The 17,735-nt window shown below is 41.0% G+C and overlaps 1 pseudogene; it reads right to left on the reverse strand.

Moving 5' to 3' along the window:
• Positions 1–1,148: 1,148 nt before the first annotated feature.
• LOC144253022 (vimentin-like) lies at positions 1,149–15,095 on the reverse strand (annotated as a pseudogene).
• Positions 15,096–17,735: the final 2,640 nt, after the last annotated feature.

Consider the following 17,735-nt stretch of genomic DNA (forward strand, 5'->3'; position numbering starts at 1 on the left):
TACAAGTTTACATGTTATTTATGCTCATACAACCGCATACACCAAAGCACACCACTTTTCATAACTTGAAACTTGGTGAACTTGCCCCATTTCTCTACATCCTACAAGTGGAAGTTGCATTTCCTGCAACTTTGGTCATTGCTTAATGATTCAAATCCCATAGTGGAATTTGTACTAATCTTGTGCTGCACATACAGAAAAAGAAGTTTGCATTTTTTAACTTTATGAAGTCTCTGGACTTGAAATTACACGTGAACATGGATCCAGCTGAACTCATGTTATAAAGAGGTCTATCATTTTTGCACACGTCATTTTTTTACACAGGTTCCCAATTATTTACATCTGGGTATTATTCTAATAATCTCATCAGAAATTGAAAACATTGTAAGTTGAAAATGCATTTAATAAACTTAACCTACAAACAAGCTCAGCAACACAGTATAGTGCAGTGACTCTTGTTTTGTGTGGTAGACTGGGAGCTGTGGCTCACTGCATATAAGAGTACTATACCATATATCACTAGCCTAGAAAAAGATCAGAAGTACAATTTTTACTGAATGCACAGGGATTTTTGTTCATTAGGAAGTTAAAAAATTCTTCATTCAACCATCCTGAGTGGCGGGGGGCCATCTATATTGTATCTAATTGTAAATTTTTTCTTTGGTGTACAGGATTGAACCTGTATCTTACCACTGAACACTGCCAGCCTAAATTTAAAAGATAATAGTAACAACTGAAAAGAAGTGAGCATAAAGAAATAGAATTTACTAACTTAATACCTAAAGAGAGAATTGTTCTAATGTTATACAGTAAATAACACAGTAGAAAAGTTTTTCTAAAGATTTATTGAAGCAGAAACAAGTTGCTCAGATACTTGCTGGAAAAAAAAGCAGTTTTAATGGTATTCAAAAATACTTTTTAAAAAGTATTCTAGCACAAGACTTCTTTGTAAACTAGATTATGTTGTAAACTTGTTTTCTAAATCTTTTAGGAGTGTCGGTTGTTAAGATCTAGAGCTCGTTCCTATTCCAAATCTATCTTGCGCTCCTGAAAAACTGCAGAAAGGCACTTGAAAGCTGTTTCTTTAAGATATGGATTTTTTTTTATTCTTGCTGGTAATGTACTGCTGCACTGAGTATGTACAGCTTTTATTCAAGGTCATCATGATGCTGAGAAGTTTCGTTGATAACCTGTTAAAAATAAATAAACTCAAATCAAATATAATACTACATGCAAAAGTTTAAATTATCCCATAAATCACAACAAAGAAAAATCTTATTAAACATATATAATTTATTGTGCCATTTGGAAGGTCGCACTGATTCTACATGGTAAGAATTGCAGCATAGAGGGACTGATACATGTACAAAATGCCTGTCATCTATAGGCAAAGTAACTATCAATGGAATTTATGACATACAAAAAGAAAACTTCTCAAAAACCTGTGTTTTTTAAGGATGCCATAAAAACTCTATGTAGCAAAGCTTAAAAGCAATAAAGGCATATTAAGATGAATGGCAAGTACATTTTAAATTTATGTGTAAGGGAAGATTTCATGATTACACTAAAGTGCAACCATGTATTTCCTAGTACAGAGTGGTAACAAGAAACCAATTGATCTGTAGGCACATTCTTATAATAAATGAAGAGGTTTAGAAGTATTTAGGCAACAGTCATTAAGACAGGGTCATATGTCCAAGATAAAAACAATCCTGATATTGAGGTAATCTGGTGAAGTAGTATAGGAAGTAACTTAAGGAAGTTTTACTTCCATTTCAAATTAAGTACCACAACAGATTGCTAATTCTGGAATGAAGTAAGAGAATTACTATACAATCTCATCCTGGAGCCAAATAATTACTAGGCCATGTGTATTGCTGGAACAAGCAGTTTATTCTTGTAGCAGGCATGAAAGGAAGTGCTGAGAGCCACAGCCGAGTCTGTATAGCCCCTGGCATTTTGCCAACAGTATTGATTGACAGGCAAGGCGTTAATATCCGCCTCTGCCGCTACTTTTGAGTTCTAGCGCTAATTTTGAGTTCTCGCGCTATTTTTAGTTCTCACGGGGATTCCCCGGGAGTTCCCATTGGTTGTCGAAGTGCAGGAGGAGGGTTTTCCCGGATAGTGATTTCCGGCTGGGGCTTGCTGGAGGAGCCTCGTGGCTTTTCGGGAGGATTCCCCAGGAGCGTGTGTGAGGTTTTTTCTTGCAGTAGAAAAAATAAAATTTGTTCCTGCTTTAGTGGCTCGTGATTTGTGCCCAGCCAGACTGCGGCATTTGGCGGCCCGGACGGGGAACGTCTGAAGCTTCGGGGTAAGTGAAATTGCTTACCCCTAAGGGAAGGCAAGAGAATGGGTGACCATTTTAAAAAACAATATGTTCTTGCTTTGATTTGTTTTGGTTTTGTTTCAAGCTGCCTATCCCTAGAATTTTCTCAGGCAGACTGGGAAAAATGGTTGGCTCAAGGTTTGAAGTTGTTTGCCCCTGAGGAAGAGATAGAAATAGACCACAAATGCACATGTCCAGAAAATAGGAAAATTGATACAACGATTTTTTGTTCCATTTTTGTTTCATTCTGTTTCGGTCTTGTTTTGTGTTATCTTTTTGGGTTGCGTTATCTTTGTAACAGATTAGAAATTAGTAAAAAACAAACTGAAAGAGTGTTAAATAAATTGTTAGAGGTTCAAACCATGGAGAAAGACAATTTAGATCAAGCAAAAGAGAAGGTCTCTCAAGCTAGTCAGACAGAGGAAGAAAATTTAAAGGAAGAAAGCTTAGAGGAGAAACAGCTATCAGGGGGGAAGCAACAACAGGAGGCTGCTACTAACACCGATCTATCACCAGAGGGCGTAATTCAGCCAACAGCTCCACCTATGGAGATAGCTGAGTGGCCCTCAACCCCCTCAACCCCCGTAGTTGATAGATGGGATCCTGAGACAGGACCTCAAAGATTAGCATGCCCTGTACTTGAGCAGGCAGGAGGGCAGCGAATTCACCGTGAGTTAGAGTTCAAAACAGTGAAGCAATTAAAGGAGGCTGTAACAACCTATGGTCCTCATGCACCCTTCACTGTAAGCATGGTCGAATCCATTACTAACTTGGACATGACTCCAGCAGATTGGGCTAGCATGTGTAGATCTGTGCTAAATGGAGGACAATATTTGTTATGGAAGGTTGCCAATGAGGAATTTTGCAGGGAGACAGCTAGACGAAATGCAGCAGCCGGTTACCCTCAAAGAAGTCTAGAGATGTTGCTAGGAAAAGGACCTTATGAGGGTCAGCGGCAACAAATTCAATATGATCCTGCTGTATATGCACAGATTGCTGCAGACGCAGTTAGGGCATGGAAGACTTTACAAGGACATGGAGATTTACAAGGTCAGCTATCTAAGGTAATACAGAGACCTAATGAACCTTACGCTGACTTTGTAGATAGGCTTATTCAAACAGCCTCCAAAATTTTTGGTGACACAGAACATGCAATGCCATTTATAAAACAACTGGCTTATGACCAAGCAAATCGTTGCTGCAGAGAGGTCATTAGACCATGGAAACATGAAGATTTAAACACATATATTAAATTATGTAGAGACATTAATGAACAAGGACAAGTCTTGGCAGCAGTACAACAGGCTTTAGATGCCAGGCCAAAAACATGCTACAATTGTGAACAAACAGGACATTTTAAAAGGAGTTGCCCCATAGGAGGAAGGTATAACAAAGTTAGGTATCAAAGGAATAGAACACCAGATATTTGCCCACGATGCCGTAGAGGGAGACACTGGGCTAATGAATGCCGTTCTCAAACCACCATAGAGGGTACTCCATTATCAAAAAATGGACAAGGACCAGGTGGTTACCCACGATATCGTCGAGAAAGGCATCAGGCTCCATTGCCAAAAAACGGACAGGGGGGCCCAATGCTCCGGGGCCCACGACCACAAATGTACGGGGCACTGGAGGAACCCAGAAAAACCATGGAGGAACCCAGCAACCCCATCAGGGTAGTACCCAGGACACATTATCCATCCGATCTCTCATCAGACGAACCAGAGGGAGCGCAGGGTTGGACATCTGCGCCTCCGCCAGAGCAGTACTAACTCCAGAGATGGGAGTTCAAATCATTCCCACAGGAGTAAAAGGACCTCTTCCCCAAGGAACAGTAGGCTTATTGTTAGGACGTAGTTCTTCTACGCTAAAAGGACTTATGATAAGTCCCGGGGTAACTGATCCCGATTATGAAGGTGAAATAAAAATTATAGCTAGTTCTCCAAAGGGTATATCAGTAATTTCACCAGGAGATAGAATAGCACAGTTATTAATAATATCCAGCCTACATGATAAATTTTCCAGTACTACTATGGAAAGAGGTTCCAGGGGTTTAGGCTCCACAGGTGTAGATTGGGCTATGCTGTCTTTGAATTTAGATTCTCGCCCAATGCTAAAACTAAATATTCAAGGACATGAATTTAATGGGCTACTGGATACAGGTGCAGACCTTAGCATCATATCTCGTCAAGAATGGCCAAAACATTGGCCATTACAACAAGCCACTCAAACGCTTCGAGGCCTAGGAGTGGCAACTAATCCCCATAGAAGTGCAATGGTCTTAGATTGGAAGGATCCTGAAGGATGTGAAGGAACTATACAGCCATATGTATTGGATCATCTTCCCGTAAATTTATGGGGACGAGATGTCTTAGATCAATTAGGTTTGACATTAACAAATAATATCAATCAAAATGCACCCACTATTATGGCTAGACAAGGTTTTAGGAAAGGAAAAAGATTAGAAAAACAAGAACAAGGTATAGCAGCACCAATACAAATAGATCAAAGAATAAATAGACATGGACTGGGTTTTCAGAAGGGGTCACTGAGGCAATAAAAATCACTTGGAAATCAGATAGACCAGTATGGGTTTCTCAGTGGCCCCTGACTAAAGAAAAGATACAAGCAGCCCATGACCTGGTCAAACAACAATTAGCAGAGGGACATATACAACCTTCTGTATCTCCCTATAATACTCCCATTTTTGTCATTAAAAAGAAATCTGGTAAATGGAGATTATTACAAGATTTAAGAGCCATTAATAATGAGATGGTTATTATGGGACCTGCTCAATCAGGGATTCCTCAATTGTCTGCTTTACCAAAAACCTGGTATGTTTTAGCTATAGATATTAAAGATTGTTTCTTTTCAATTCCAATTCATCCTGAGGATAGTCCACATTTTGCATTTACTATCCCTGCACTGAATCATGAAGGTCCTGATCAGAGATATGAATGGAAAGTGCTCCCTCAAGGGATGGCTAACAGCCCAACTATGTGTCAAATTTATGTTAATAAAGCAATCCAGCCACTTAGAAATCAAAATCCTGAACTACAAATATTTCACTATATGGATGATGTATTGTTAGCACACAAAGATAAAAACACATTGTTGGAATGTTATGCCACACTTACAAATTTGTTAAAAAATTATAATCTAGAGATAGCAATAGATAAAGTACAATTAAATTTTCCAATTAATTATTTAGGAGTTCTATTATCCTCAACCATGGTCCGTCCACCTAAAATTCAAATACGAGTAGATCAACTCAAATCGCTTAATGACTTTCAAAAGTTGTTGGGAGATATAAATTGGATAAGGCCTTATCTAGGCATACCAACAGGAGAGTTGGGACCTTTATTTGATATCCTAAAAGGTCCATCAGATCCAAATTCACCCCGCATATTAACTCCTGAAGCAAGAAAGGCATTAAAAATTATTGAAACATATATGGAAAATATGCATTTGGACAGAATTGATATAAGTTTGCCTTTATTATTCATTGTAATACCAACAAAAAATATTCCTACAGGAGTATTTTGGCAAGAAGGTCCATTATTGTGGATACATTTATCTTACTCTCCTAACACTATTCTTACTAGGTATCCTGAGGCTGTAGGACAATTAATACTGAAAGGAATAAAAGCAGCAAAGGGAGTGTTTGGAATTTCTCCCAATAAAATTATTACTCCATATACTATGGAGCAAATTGATGAGTTAGCTAATGAGTTAAATACATGGGCAATAATCATGTGTAAATCAAATGTTTCATTTGATAATCATTTACCATCTAATCCTTTGTTGTCTTTTTGGTCTAAGCATCCTGTAGTTTTTCCTAAAATGACAAGAAAAACACCTATCGTGAATGCTCCAAATATATTCACTGATGGGTCTAATAATGGTACAGCAGCAGTAGTTACCCCTGATCAAACTTTTACATTTTTAGTTCCCAAACAATCAGCTCAAAAGGTAGAGCTCAATGCAGTTTTACAAGCTTTTGTGATGTTTAAAGATTCTGTATTTAATTTATTTTCTGATAGTCAGTATATAGTTAATGCTATAATATCCCTTGAAGATGCTGGTAGGATTTCCCCTTCCTCTACTGTTTTCTCTTTGTTTTCCACTATACAAAGTCTAATCTGGGATAGAAAAGATCCATTCTTTATAGGACATATCAGGGCACATACAGGATTGCCTGGAGCCCTTAGTTTGGGCAATGATTTAGCAGATAAAACTACACATGATATACATATTTTTTCTACTGTAGAAGAAGCTACAAATTTTCATAAAAGGTTTCATGTTAATGCTAATACTTTACAAAAGCGTTTTAAAATAACTAAGGAACAAGCCAGGCATATAATAAAACAATGTCAAAATTGTGTGACCTTTTTACCACAAGTTAATCTTGGAGTCAATCCTAGAGGACTGATACCTAACCATATTTGGCAGATGGACGTCACACACTTGCCAGAATTTGGAAAATTAAAATATTTACATGTTACAGTTGATACTTCTTCCGGATTTTTGATGGGCTCCCTTCATGCCGGAGAAAAAACTAAAGATGTTATAGCTCATTGCTTACAAAATTTTGCCACTGTGGGTGTTCCTAAACAGTTAAAAACTGATAATGGTCCTGGTTACACTTCTAACTCTTTTAAACAATTTTGCTCATCTTTTGGTATTACTCATATAACAGGAATCCCATACAATCCACAGGGACAAGGCATAGTTGAAAGAGCTCATCAAACTATTAAAACGTACTTATTAAAGCAAAAAGAGGGAATTGGAAAGGGGTATATATCCCCCAAAGATAAACTTAAAATAACCCTTTTTACTCTAAACTTTCTAAATTTGGATTCATCAGGACTTAGTGCTGCGGAAAGACATATGTATCCGAAAAATGTACATAAGCCTAAGGTACTTTGGAAAGATATTCTAACAGGACAATGGAAAGGTCCCGACCCAGTTATTGTCTGGAGTAGGGGTTCCGTTTGTGTGTTCCCACAGGGAGAACAGCAGCCGATTTGGATTCCAGAGAGGTTAACCAAAACAATTTCTACAGAAAAAGAAGATGATTTGACTGAAATCCATAACAGCTGATATCCAGAGCTCCAGCTTGGCTATTCTTACATCTGCGACAGTGATTAACCACGGTGCCTTTTTTCAATATCTATTTTATTATTGCATTTTTCCCACATCATAAAGTTCTATTTTATTTTTTGAGCTCATACAAACCTAGGTTAATGTTTTTCTGATCAGTTTTGTTTTTTGACTGTGTTTTATTTTTTGACTGTGGAGTTTTTAAACATTGCAATGGAGATTTCACCTAGGTAAAGCAACAAGGCCTTTATTATTGTCTTATATGTTGTATGTTATGTGCGCACACTTCTGTTTTGTGTTGTATGTCTGTATGTGTGTATGTCCATATATCTTATATGAGGAGCGCTCATGAATAAATGGATCCGAATTTTTTTTTATTCACGTGATTTTAATGGTTTAATTTAGATTGGGTAAACAGCTGTTGAAAATTGTTTTAATATGTGAACAAATAAGGAGGTTAACAGATCTGTTTGTTTGCTTTCACCTTTCCTTCTCATTATATTTAATAATTCTGTTCAGGATAATGTAAATTGTTCAAAAAATTGTTTTCTTAATGCCTGTTGGAATGTTACATAATTTTTTTCCTAGCATCATTGCCAGAATTCCTATCTTCATCCCAGTGCCGGTGAAGACAAAGATAAAACCAAACTACAGCTTCTTCGGTAGCTATCAACAAACTGTATAAACTGATGCATCAGTGAATAATAACTCAACAAGTAATGCTCAATCAAGGAGTAGATTTACTTTGGGAAGAAATGGACATATTGACAGATTCCTCTACTTTGAACTGCTTGCAGAACTTGCCTGGACTATGTATCACTTGTATGCATTGTGAACTATCTGTTGGTGCAGCGAATTGTGGTAATGCTGGCATCTTTGCTGATGGTGTCACTGGTGGTACAATTTTTCAAAGGAGCCCTCAATTGGCTTGGTGTCATGGCATTTTTCATCCTCCTCCCTTCTACTAGTGATGGTCTAAAATTTGGGGGCCAACAGAGGTGAGGCAAAGAACCTCACCCCCCCATTGGCACCAAGGACAAGTTTGGGGGCCAACAGAGGTGAGGCAAAGAACCTCAACCCCCCCACTGGTGCAAAGGCCTATCCACAAGTATGGCTGTATGCTGGACCGGTAGTCAGTGACGGGTATGATCCGATTGCAGTGGTACCAACCTAAGACAGGAGGCTGACGCCTAGAGGTCAGTTCATCCGATGACGGGTAAGGACCATATGTTGAATTGGACTACCTAACAGGCACGGTCCCTAAGCCACATTACTTGTTGTTTATTTAAACAGAAGGGGGGAGATGCTGAGAGCCACAGCCGAGTCTGTATGGCCCCTGGCATTTTGCCAACAGTATTGATTGACAGGCAAGGCGTTAATATCCGCCTCTGCCGCTACTTTTGAGTTCTAGCGCTAATTTTGAGTTCTCGCGCTATTTTTAGTTCTCACGGGGATTCCCCGGGAGTTCCCATTGGTTGTCGAAGTGCAGGAGGAGGGTTTTCCCGGATAGTGATTTCCGGCTGGGGCTTGCTGGAGGAGCCTCGTGGCTTTTCGGGAGGATTCCCCAGGAGCGTGTGTGAGGTTTTTTCTTGCAGTAGAAAAAATAAAATTTGTTCCTGCTTTAGTGGCTCGTGATTTGTGCCCAGCCAGACTGCGGCAAGGAAGAAATGGCAACTTCTCAAAGTAGCTAGCTATTTCTGATATATAGGTTTATTGACTTGAAAGAGGATTGATACCCTTCTGAAATTACTCCATTTTATTTATTTTCTTTTAATTTGTTATTGTTTGTTTTAATTATTTTTCCATTTTTCAATTTTAAAGATACCATCCTGTCCATCTCTAGTTTCAACCGTCTTAATCAGAAGTGTCCTTTTTGAGTGGGTGTCAACCAGAGGGAGTGAATCCAGATTAGTTTCTAAATAAATAATACAAAAATAAAACTTTTTAAAAATGTAACCCATTTTACTCAAAGAATTGATTATTTTGCAATTGTTTGAAAAAAAGTGCTATTCCCATATAATTCTACGATATATTATCTGTTTGAAAACCAAGTTATCTAATACCTCCTTGCCCTCATGAATGAAACGTTACAGTGTACTCCATTAGGAAGGAGCAAAATTAAGTTTACATTTAAATTGAAGTGTAACATTCAAGAGAGTACTTGGATTTGAAAATTATGCATGTTTTCTGACATTTTGGCATTTTTCAGGTATCAGAAAAAATGAGGGCTTTACCATAAACAGATAAGATATGGATTTCTTCTTTTATTCTTGCTGGGAATATACTGCTGCACTGAGTATGTACAGCTTTTATTCAAGGTCATAACCTGTTGAAAGTGTTCAAAAAAGGAAATAAAATGCTTACCCCTCAGGTTCAGGGAGGGAAAAGTTGGGAAGAGGCAGAGAAATCCTATAAAAAAGATAAAGGAAAAACAGTAAAATTGTTATCCTCTAATAGCAAGGAATAAATTTATATACTCCTCATTTTCATCCAATAAAAATTACTCTTGCAATTCACATTAGAGATGTGTCTCATAACTATTTACATGTGGTTGTACATTTAAATTTTTATTTCAAGCATTTTCTCACAGAGACATAAGCTAGAGACATTGCAGAGGGGAAATGGTGTGGATTTTGACAAACTATGGGTTCTAATTCCAGTTCTGCTATTATTAGCTCTGTCTGTGGCAGGTTACTTCCTCTGAACCTGAAGTTCCTCATCTATAAGGAGTGGAAAGGAGTTACCTTGAATAAATGTTCAAAAGATAAAAAGAGGGGCAGAGTGCCTTGGAACTCCAGCTACTAATTCACACATAAGAGTCTGTGTTCTCTACCTGCTCTCCTCGCCTTCCAGCAGCTTCCTGTAGTTGGCAATCTCAATGTGAAGAGCCATCTTAACATTGAGCAGGTCTTGGTATTCACGAAGGTGAGGAGCCATTTCTTCCTTCATGTTCTGAATCTCATCCTGCAGATGGCCAATAGTGTCTTGGTAGTTAGCAGCTTCCATGGCAAAGTTCTCTTCCATTTCCCGCATCTGGTGTTCCAGGGACTCATTCTGCAGGAGGTGAGAAGGGCTTCCGATGTTACTTCCTGGAAACACCTAGCTATTCCCAGAACCAATTATAGATGGTATACAATGGTCCATTAGTGGAAAAGGGTGCCCACTCTAATTTTGGATGGAGAATGTGAGCAGCAAGTTCCTCTTACTGCAAGCAACCACAGATTAAGCTAGTACCTCCAAGAATTCCATCTAGTGCTTTGTGCATCTATCTGGAGAACTCATTTTCTTTGGACAAATATATAAATTTTCTTCACTTGAAATTTTGTTCAGGTGTCACTATTAGCTTGGTCAACAAAATATATCCAAGCTAATAATTTCCTCCTTTCACTATGGGGTGATACAGTTCCTTTAAGTGCATCCACTTCACAGGTGAGAGACTGCACCTGTCTCCGGTACTCATTTGACTCCTGCTTTGCCTGGCGCAGAGCATCATTGTTCCGGTTAGCAGCCTAAGAGAGGTCAGCAAACTTTTGGGAAGAAAGCAGAAATGGATATTGTCCACATTCGAGTCTTTTCACTCTTAGGGAAAGAAATCAGAATTCTGACCCAGTGTTTTCTGAACTATGTCTAGTTTATGATTTGAAGTTACAGAAAGATCATGAGAATGCTGACTTTAGTTTTCAAACAGTATTCATTCTATTGAACTCATTTAAATATAGTGGTGTTGGGGATTTCTCTGAAGTACTGTAAAATATTAGTGAAAACAGGGTCTCCTATTCTAAAAGAGGCACAGTGCATGGTGGGGAGGCTGTAGCAAAAGATTTAGGTTAAAGCCAGCTTTTGAGCCAAGCTAAAAAATAGTTAGAAATCACAGACAGGTGTAGTGCTTTCAGAATTGCTTTTCTTTTGTTCTACCACACGGACTCACTGCATACCTTGGACTTGTACCATTCTTCTGCCTCCTGATGGTTCTTGGCAGCCACACTCTCATACTGCTGACATATATCACGCAGGGCAGCCGTGAGGTCAGGCTTGGAGACATCCACATCAATCTGGACATGCTGTTCCTGAATCTGAGCCTGCAGCTCCTGGATTTCCTGAGGGAAAGGACAGACAGAAGGTCAGTCAGGTGGACAGGGAGCAGCTTTCCCCTCATTCATTCACTGACAGCTATGCCACTGAACTCATCATGTAGTTTCTTCAAAACGCGATCTCTTCTTGCAAGGAGTCCACTTTACATTCAAGGTCAAGACGTGCCAGAGATGCATTGTCCACATCCTATTTTGAAGAGAGAAAAGACAAGATATAGAGGGTGCAAACGTCTACGGTTTATCTCATTTATTCATTTTAAGTTAATCACATGAACCTAGTCTCTTTACTATAGAGAAGACATTGACAAATTTTATGACCCTTGAATAAGTTTATAAATCACTTTGTGCTACACTATGCTATGTTCTCTTTTCCTATTTATAAATTTGAACTGGGACTCAATTGTACTGAAAGGAACTAACAGACAGCCTAAAAATAAATAAATGTATACTAACATGGTAATGAGTGCTCAATTATTCTTGAATCTACATTTTTATCAGTAGTGTTTTTTAAATCTAGAAAATCAATGCTGCAGAGTTTTTACGATTTAATTCCATGGAATAACATGATGATTGGGGTGAGCAAATTTCATTTCACAATTTCATGTAACATGAGTACATGTAAAACAGAAATTTGTGCTTCAAAAGTTTAAGCATATATCTAAGTTCATTTTCTCTCTCTCTCCCATTCTCTCTGTGAAAATGTTCTGATATTTATCCTTGGGATCCAGAGCAACTATTTCATTTTCTGGCATCCAGGTTACAAGACTAGGTTTATATCAAGTAGCAATTCAATCCTCCAATTCAGGATATGCACAGGCAAAGATGCAGCCAGGCAAATAAGAAAAAGAACTATATTTGTTTTGTCTTTTCTAGTGAATTCTTCTCCTGAAACGTCCCTGACTCATCCTATATGGGTGTGTCTATCTTCTTCACTTGTTACTGTGTCAATTCAGTTACTTAGCCAGTTTCACAATGACTGGCCAAAATGTTTGCACAGAACAAAACTACAGAGAGACTTCTTGCTGATCTTGTTCTTCTTTGTTTTCACTATTTATGAAGTCTACATTCCAAACCAGAATGTGTGATCTTGCAAATAAGATTTTATTTCCCCTCCAGGGAATGTTTAATATCCCTTATCTTGTAATAACTTGGATTACAGTTTATTTAATAATTTGGATTATAGGTTATAGCCTTATAGTATGAAAATGTTGAGACACTTAACGTCTTCATGGAAAAATGTTTAAAAATGGAATAGAAAAAATTCATTTGGGCTTCTTGTTAAGCCCTAAAAGAGATATAAAAGATACTTTATTAACCTCTTTTTAGATCTTCAAAGTGACATTCTATTTCATGGAAGAGAATGAAGCATTTATTAAATCCCAAAACAGGGAATCTTTCATATTGTATTGTTTTATATTAACTCATAACTCTGCAGAAAATATTATAGGAACAATGGTCATAAATGCTCAAGGACTAAAATAAGCCACATATAGCTGTGTTTCAATTGGTTTGGCAAATGTGTTTCAGATTAAAAATGTTATCCTAGACTATTTATCTGAAAGAGTTTTGCAGCAAATCCCATTAAGTGTTCCCAAGAGCAAAACTATGCTGGGAATCTCCCTGGTTTGGGATACCAATTTTAACTCCATCTAATTTTGGAGCAAAAATAAAAAGCTTTTTCATATAATTCCATTATTCATCCTTGGGTTTATTTTTGTTAATGGAGAGAATAAAAAGAATATAAGGACGCAATAAAGAAAGGCTTCTCAAAATGTGAGAAGTGACTGTAGCTTTAAGAACTTTACACATCACATAATTTACCAGTCTGGGGCAGACATTAGATAATGGATGTTAGCAAATACTTGTGTCCAATTAAAACTATGCTTTCATCATTACATATTCAATAAGAATGTAGCCTGTTGCATAGCTGCTCTGGGAACACAAAGACTCCTATTATTTCTGTCCAGAGCCATCAAATTTGCTAGAATGTGTGTATCTATATTCCATAGTGAAGCCCATAGAAACCATTAATACCTTTCAGCCACAGGGACAGATGGCTTCTTTTCACCCTTATTATATCACAAAATAGTTGTGCATAGTGATACCTCCATCTAACTTTAATGCCACAATAGGACTTGGAAAGAAGAAAAGAAACTCTTTGGCTTAATTCCAGTTAAACTAAGTTTCTTATCCTCCAATACTTTTTACATTTTAAACTATAGGGCTTTAAACTATGTGTGTGTGTCGTGATCTTGTAAAAGTGAGCCAACTTAGCTTAAGTAAACCACAAAGTAAATCAAACTGTATGTGTTTGAAACCAGAATGCCAATGTGTTACAAAAATGAAAGGGAAAAAATATTTCTTTGCCAATAAAAATCTTGAAACAAAGCAAAAAGATAAAATCTTTTCTTTATGTCCTAAGGAAGGGTTTCTGTTCACAAAAGTTGCCATCTTTGGTCTTTCCACCACTAGGAGACTTTACATAAAGAAGTGAAGTTTTGCACTTTTTAGATTTTAGTGAAGTAACTTAGAATTGCCTGTGGTTTTGTTGGGTGGGGCCCGGTGGCTGCAAGTGGGACGAGAGTCTACAAACCTGTCTGAAAGATTGCAGGGTGCTCTCTGCTTCCTCTCTCTGAAGCATCGCCTCCTGCAATCTAAAACAGTTGCACATTAACCAAAGGGGAACTGGGAAACCGCCAGGGGCGGGGCGGCCACACCCAAACACCACATCGAAGTGCCTTGAGACAAGAGCTGCTGCGCCATCTCCACCCTCACCAGAGACTAAAGCTTTTAGAACTCCCGCCTTCTGCACTTTTAGCCAGGCCTGGGCAATGAGTAGGGGGAGAAGTGAAATGCTAACTGCGAGATCTAGGTTCAGGGCGGGGCTGCGCCACTGCAACACAGCCTCACTGCCCCAAGTTTGCTCGAGAGCCGCAGCCCCGGCCTCTTCCCCAAGGGCGTGGCAGCCACTCGCCGGGTTTTGTTCCCCTCTCCCTCCATTCCCGTGCCCCCAGTGGGGCGCCGTGAGAGGCGCCTTACTTCTCTCAGAGGCCTATGATGTCCTCAGCCAGATTGTCGCGCTCCACTTCGAAGCGGGCCTTGTCATTGGTGAGTTGGTCCTCCTCATAGAGGTCCCCCAGACGCGACTTGCCCTGGCCCTTGAGCTGTTCGAGCTCAGCCAGCAGGATCTTGTTCTGCTGCTCCAGGAAACGCACCTTGTCTATATAGTTGGTGAAGCGGTCATTTAGCTCCTGAAGCTCTACTTTCTCGTTGGTGCGGGTATTCTTGAACTCGGTGTTGATGGCCTCCGTCAGTGAGAAGTCCACCTAGTCCTGCGGCAGCCGCACCCCGGGCACGCTGCTCCGCAGGCGCACGGCCGAGGAGCGAGAGACATAGGCATCGCCTGGGTACAAGGCATAGAGGCTTTGGCTGGTGCTGGGGCGCAGCACGCTACCCAGGCTATAGGTGCGGGTTGACGTGTTCATGTAGCTCCGACTGGAGCTCGGCCGGCTCGCTGTGCCTGGGCCGCGGAACATCCTGCGGTAGGAGGAGGAGGACACAGACCTGGAGGACATGGTCAAGGAGGGAAGCGGTGATCTGGGCGGCTGAGGAGGTGCGGACTGTCTCCGGGAGGAGAGGTTAGCTAGAGCGTGGTGGGTGTGGGCGGTGGGAGCGCTGCTGCGTCTCTAGCACGGGACCCGGAGCAAGAGTGGCAGAGGACGGGACCCCGCCAAGGGCGCTGTTTTTATAACCCTGCTAGGAAAGAGGGTCCCCTCCCACTGCCATCCTAGCCGCGAATCGCGCCAGCCAATGGGGACCCGGCGAGAAACCGGGAGGGTGGGCGGAAGGTTGGGGCGGGGGCTCCCTTGAGCTTTCTTCCTTGGCCTGCCGCCCTTTCCTGGGCACAGTCCCGTCACTTCTTGGGCTAGCCTGGGACTCTCAGGGGCTTTCCGGATGACGTCCGGAACTCTGCTCTCCCACTAGGTGCTGAAAAGCGCGGGGTGGCGTGGCGGGTGTGCGGAGCGCCAGAAAGTGGTCCCAAGGGGTCCCAGGTTTCCAGCCAAGGGGGCGTGGGAGGAGACGAGTTGGTAGGAGGGGCGCGGCCGCTGGGCTGTGGTCTGATGGGAGTGGGTGGGTGTGGAGACCCGCGGGCAAAGGAGCAGGAAGAGGGGGAGGAAAGGATCCGATGGATCGGAAGGCATGGAGAAAGAAACAAAGAGAACCGGAGATTGAAGTGTGGGGTGGAGACGCATGCAGCCCAGGACGCGGAGCTCAAGTCCCGCGCAGCTTCTTGCTCCACCCGCTTCAAAAGGGGACTACTCCACCCGTGCTTCTTTTCATTGTCTAGTCTTGGGGAATCCTGGGAATCCTGTTCAGGGACCTGAAAGGCCAGCTCAAGAAGGCCAGAGCTTCGAGGCTACGGCCAAGGAAAGCCCAGGGGAGGGGGTGAGGTCGCTGAGTCACCGGCCGTGACTCACGGCTCCCTGCTGCACCGCGGAGATTGAAGGCTCCTAGCGGTTCAGGGTAAACCATTAGACGAGATTGACTCAAGTCTCTCCTGGGCCCGCTCACGATGTTTGTTCTAAGTTTCACCAACTTAGATCTGGGCCGCCGCTTTGATGTGTGTGGTCCAGCTGTAGGGAGACTAGAGCACCCCTAAATTCTTAAGAACTCGCCAAACCTGACTTTGTTCCAGTGCGCAGAATTCTCGTTAGTAAGAAACTTTTGCAGAACCTGGAGAGCGGCCAAACGCGAGTCTCTTGAGATCACAAATGCACTCTGGGAGTCTTTTCATGCAAAGTTCCCTCCCCTGTCCCTCTGATCTCCTCTGTCTCTCTGTCTCTATCTCTCAGTGTCTCTCACAGTGTCTGTCTCCCGCCCTTCCCCCCTCCCTCTTCCTCCTCCCCGCCATGAAACCACACCGGACTTTGAGCACGGTCTGCAAGTTCTGGGCAAAAGAGGAAACAGCATCCCTAGTTTCAAAATCAAATTCAAAGATCACTGGTTTTCTGCTAGTGGAAATCATTAAAGGTGTAATCTGAACAATTGCACAATTACTTAGGTATTGTTTAAGAACTCCCAATTTGATGAGTTCGAATGAAAATCAGTTGTATAACTTAAAGGATGGAATGTTTGGAGGAAATAAAATTGTGTTAAGTTTCAGGACAGCGATGTACAGTGTAGGATTCTGGTGCAATGTCGCAGTCCTGTCTTCCACAGGAATCCATGCAATTGGTCTTGGAGTGATAGAGTTAAAACTGTCCATGGAGCAAAAAGTTTGGGGTCCAGGACATTGGAGTGTCCGGATTTGGCCTTCACCTTTCTAGGGATGTCATTCAACTTAAAGGCTATTGTTTCAGTATTAGTAACAAGCCAGACTAAGTGGTTAGCAGCTCTGGCCCCAGGGGATCTGAACTGAGGACTGGGGTAATGACTTGCTTGTGATTAAGCAGTAGTTGAAAAATGACAGTTTTTTTTTTAAGCGTTTAGATTTATGGGCTACTGTAAAACCATTGTAAAAGTAATTCTGTGATAAATAAAGAAGTCTTTCCCTATGCTTATGGGAGGGGGGCAGGGAGACACAAAATATTGGAGATTACCTGACATTAAAAAAAATAGTTTAGAGCCAAAGGAAGGATTTATTCTTGTTTCCTTTGTACAGACCTCTTTTAGGCAATATTTTGTTTACCTCATTTCAGTTAGTCTTGGTAAATAGTGCTGCCACTGTTGAGCTGCAGGACCCTTTGGGGCCCAGCTCTCCTGCTGTGGCTTTCTTTATTCTCTCATTCACTGGGGAGGCTGCAGGTCCTTCCCAAAGAGCATTCCTGGGGATAGCATGTGCTTCACATTACCCTCTTGCTTACTGAGAGCCTTTTATTCAAGCCACTGCTCAGCAAATGTCACCATTGTGAGTTTGCCTGTAGCCCTTAGGTTGAGAAAAGCGATTTCCTCATGGAGGAAAGGGAGGGTGGACCTTCCTCCTGCATGAAATGTTGATCCCAGGGCAATACAGTGGCACTGTCAAGGGACACTTGTGGACTGACTCACTATGGAAAATGAGGGCAAGGGCAAAGGTTCTGGTGTGGCATGGCAGTGTGCCCTGTCAGCACCCACACCAAATTCCTCAGAAAATTACTTCTCCCAGGATGAGTTCTGGCCCTTCTCATCATCTGAGGGGCATCTCTTCTTTCTAGCTTGTTGCCATACTGTAATCT

Source organism: Urocitellus parryii, unplaced genomic scaffold, assembly GCF_045843805.1.
Source record: "Urocitellus parryii isolate mUroPar1 unplaced genomic scaffold, mUroPar1.hap1 Scaffold_86, whole genome shotgun sequence".
Lineage (NCBI taxonomy): Eukaryota > Metazoa > Chordata > Mammalia > Rodentia > Sciuridae > Urocitellus > Urocitellus parryii.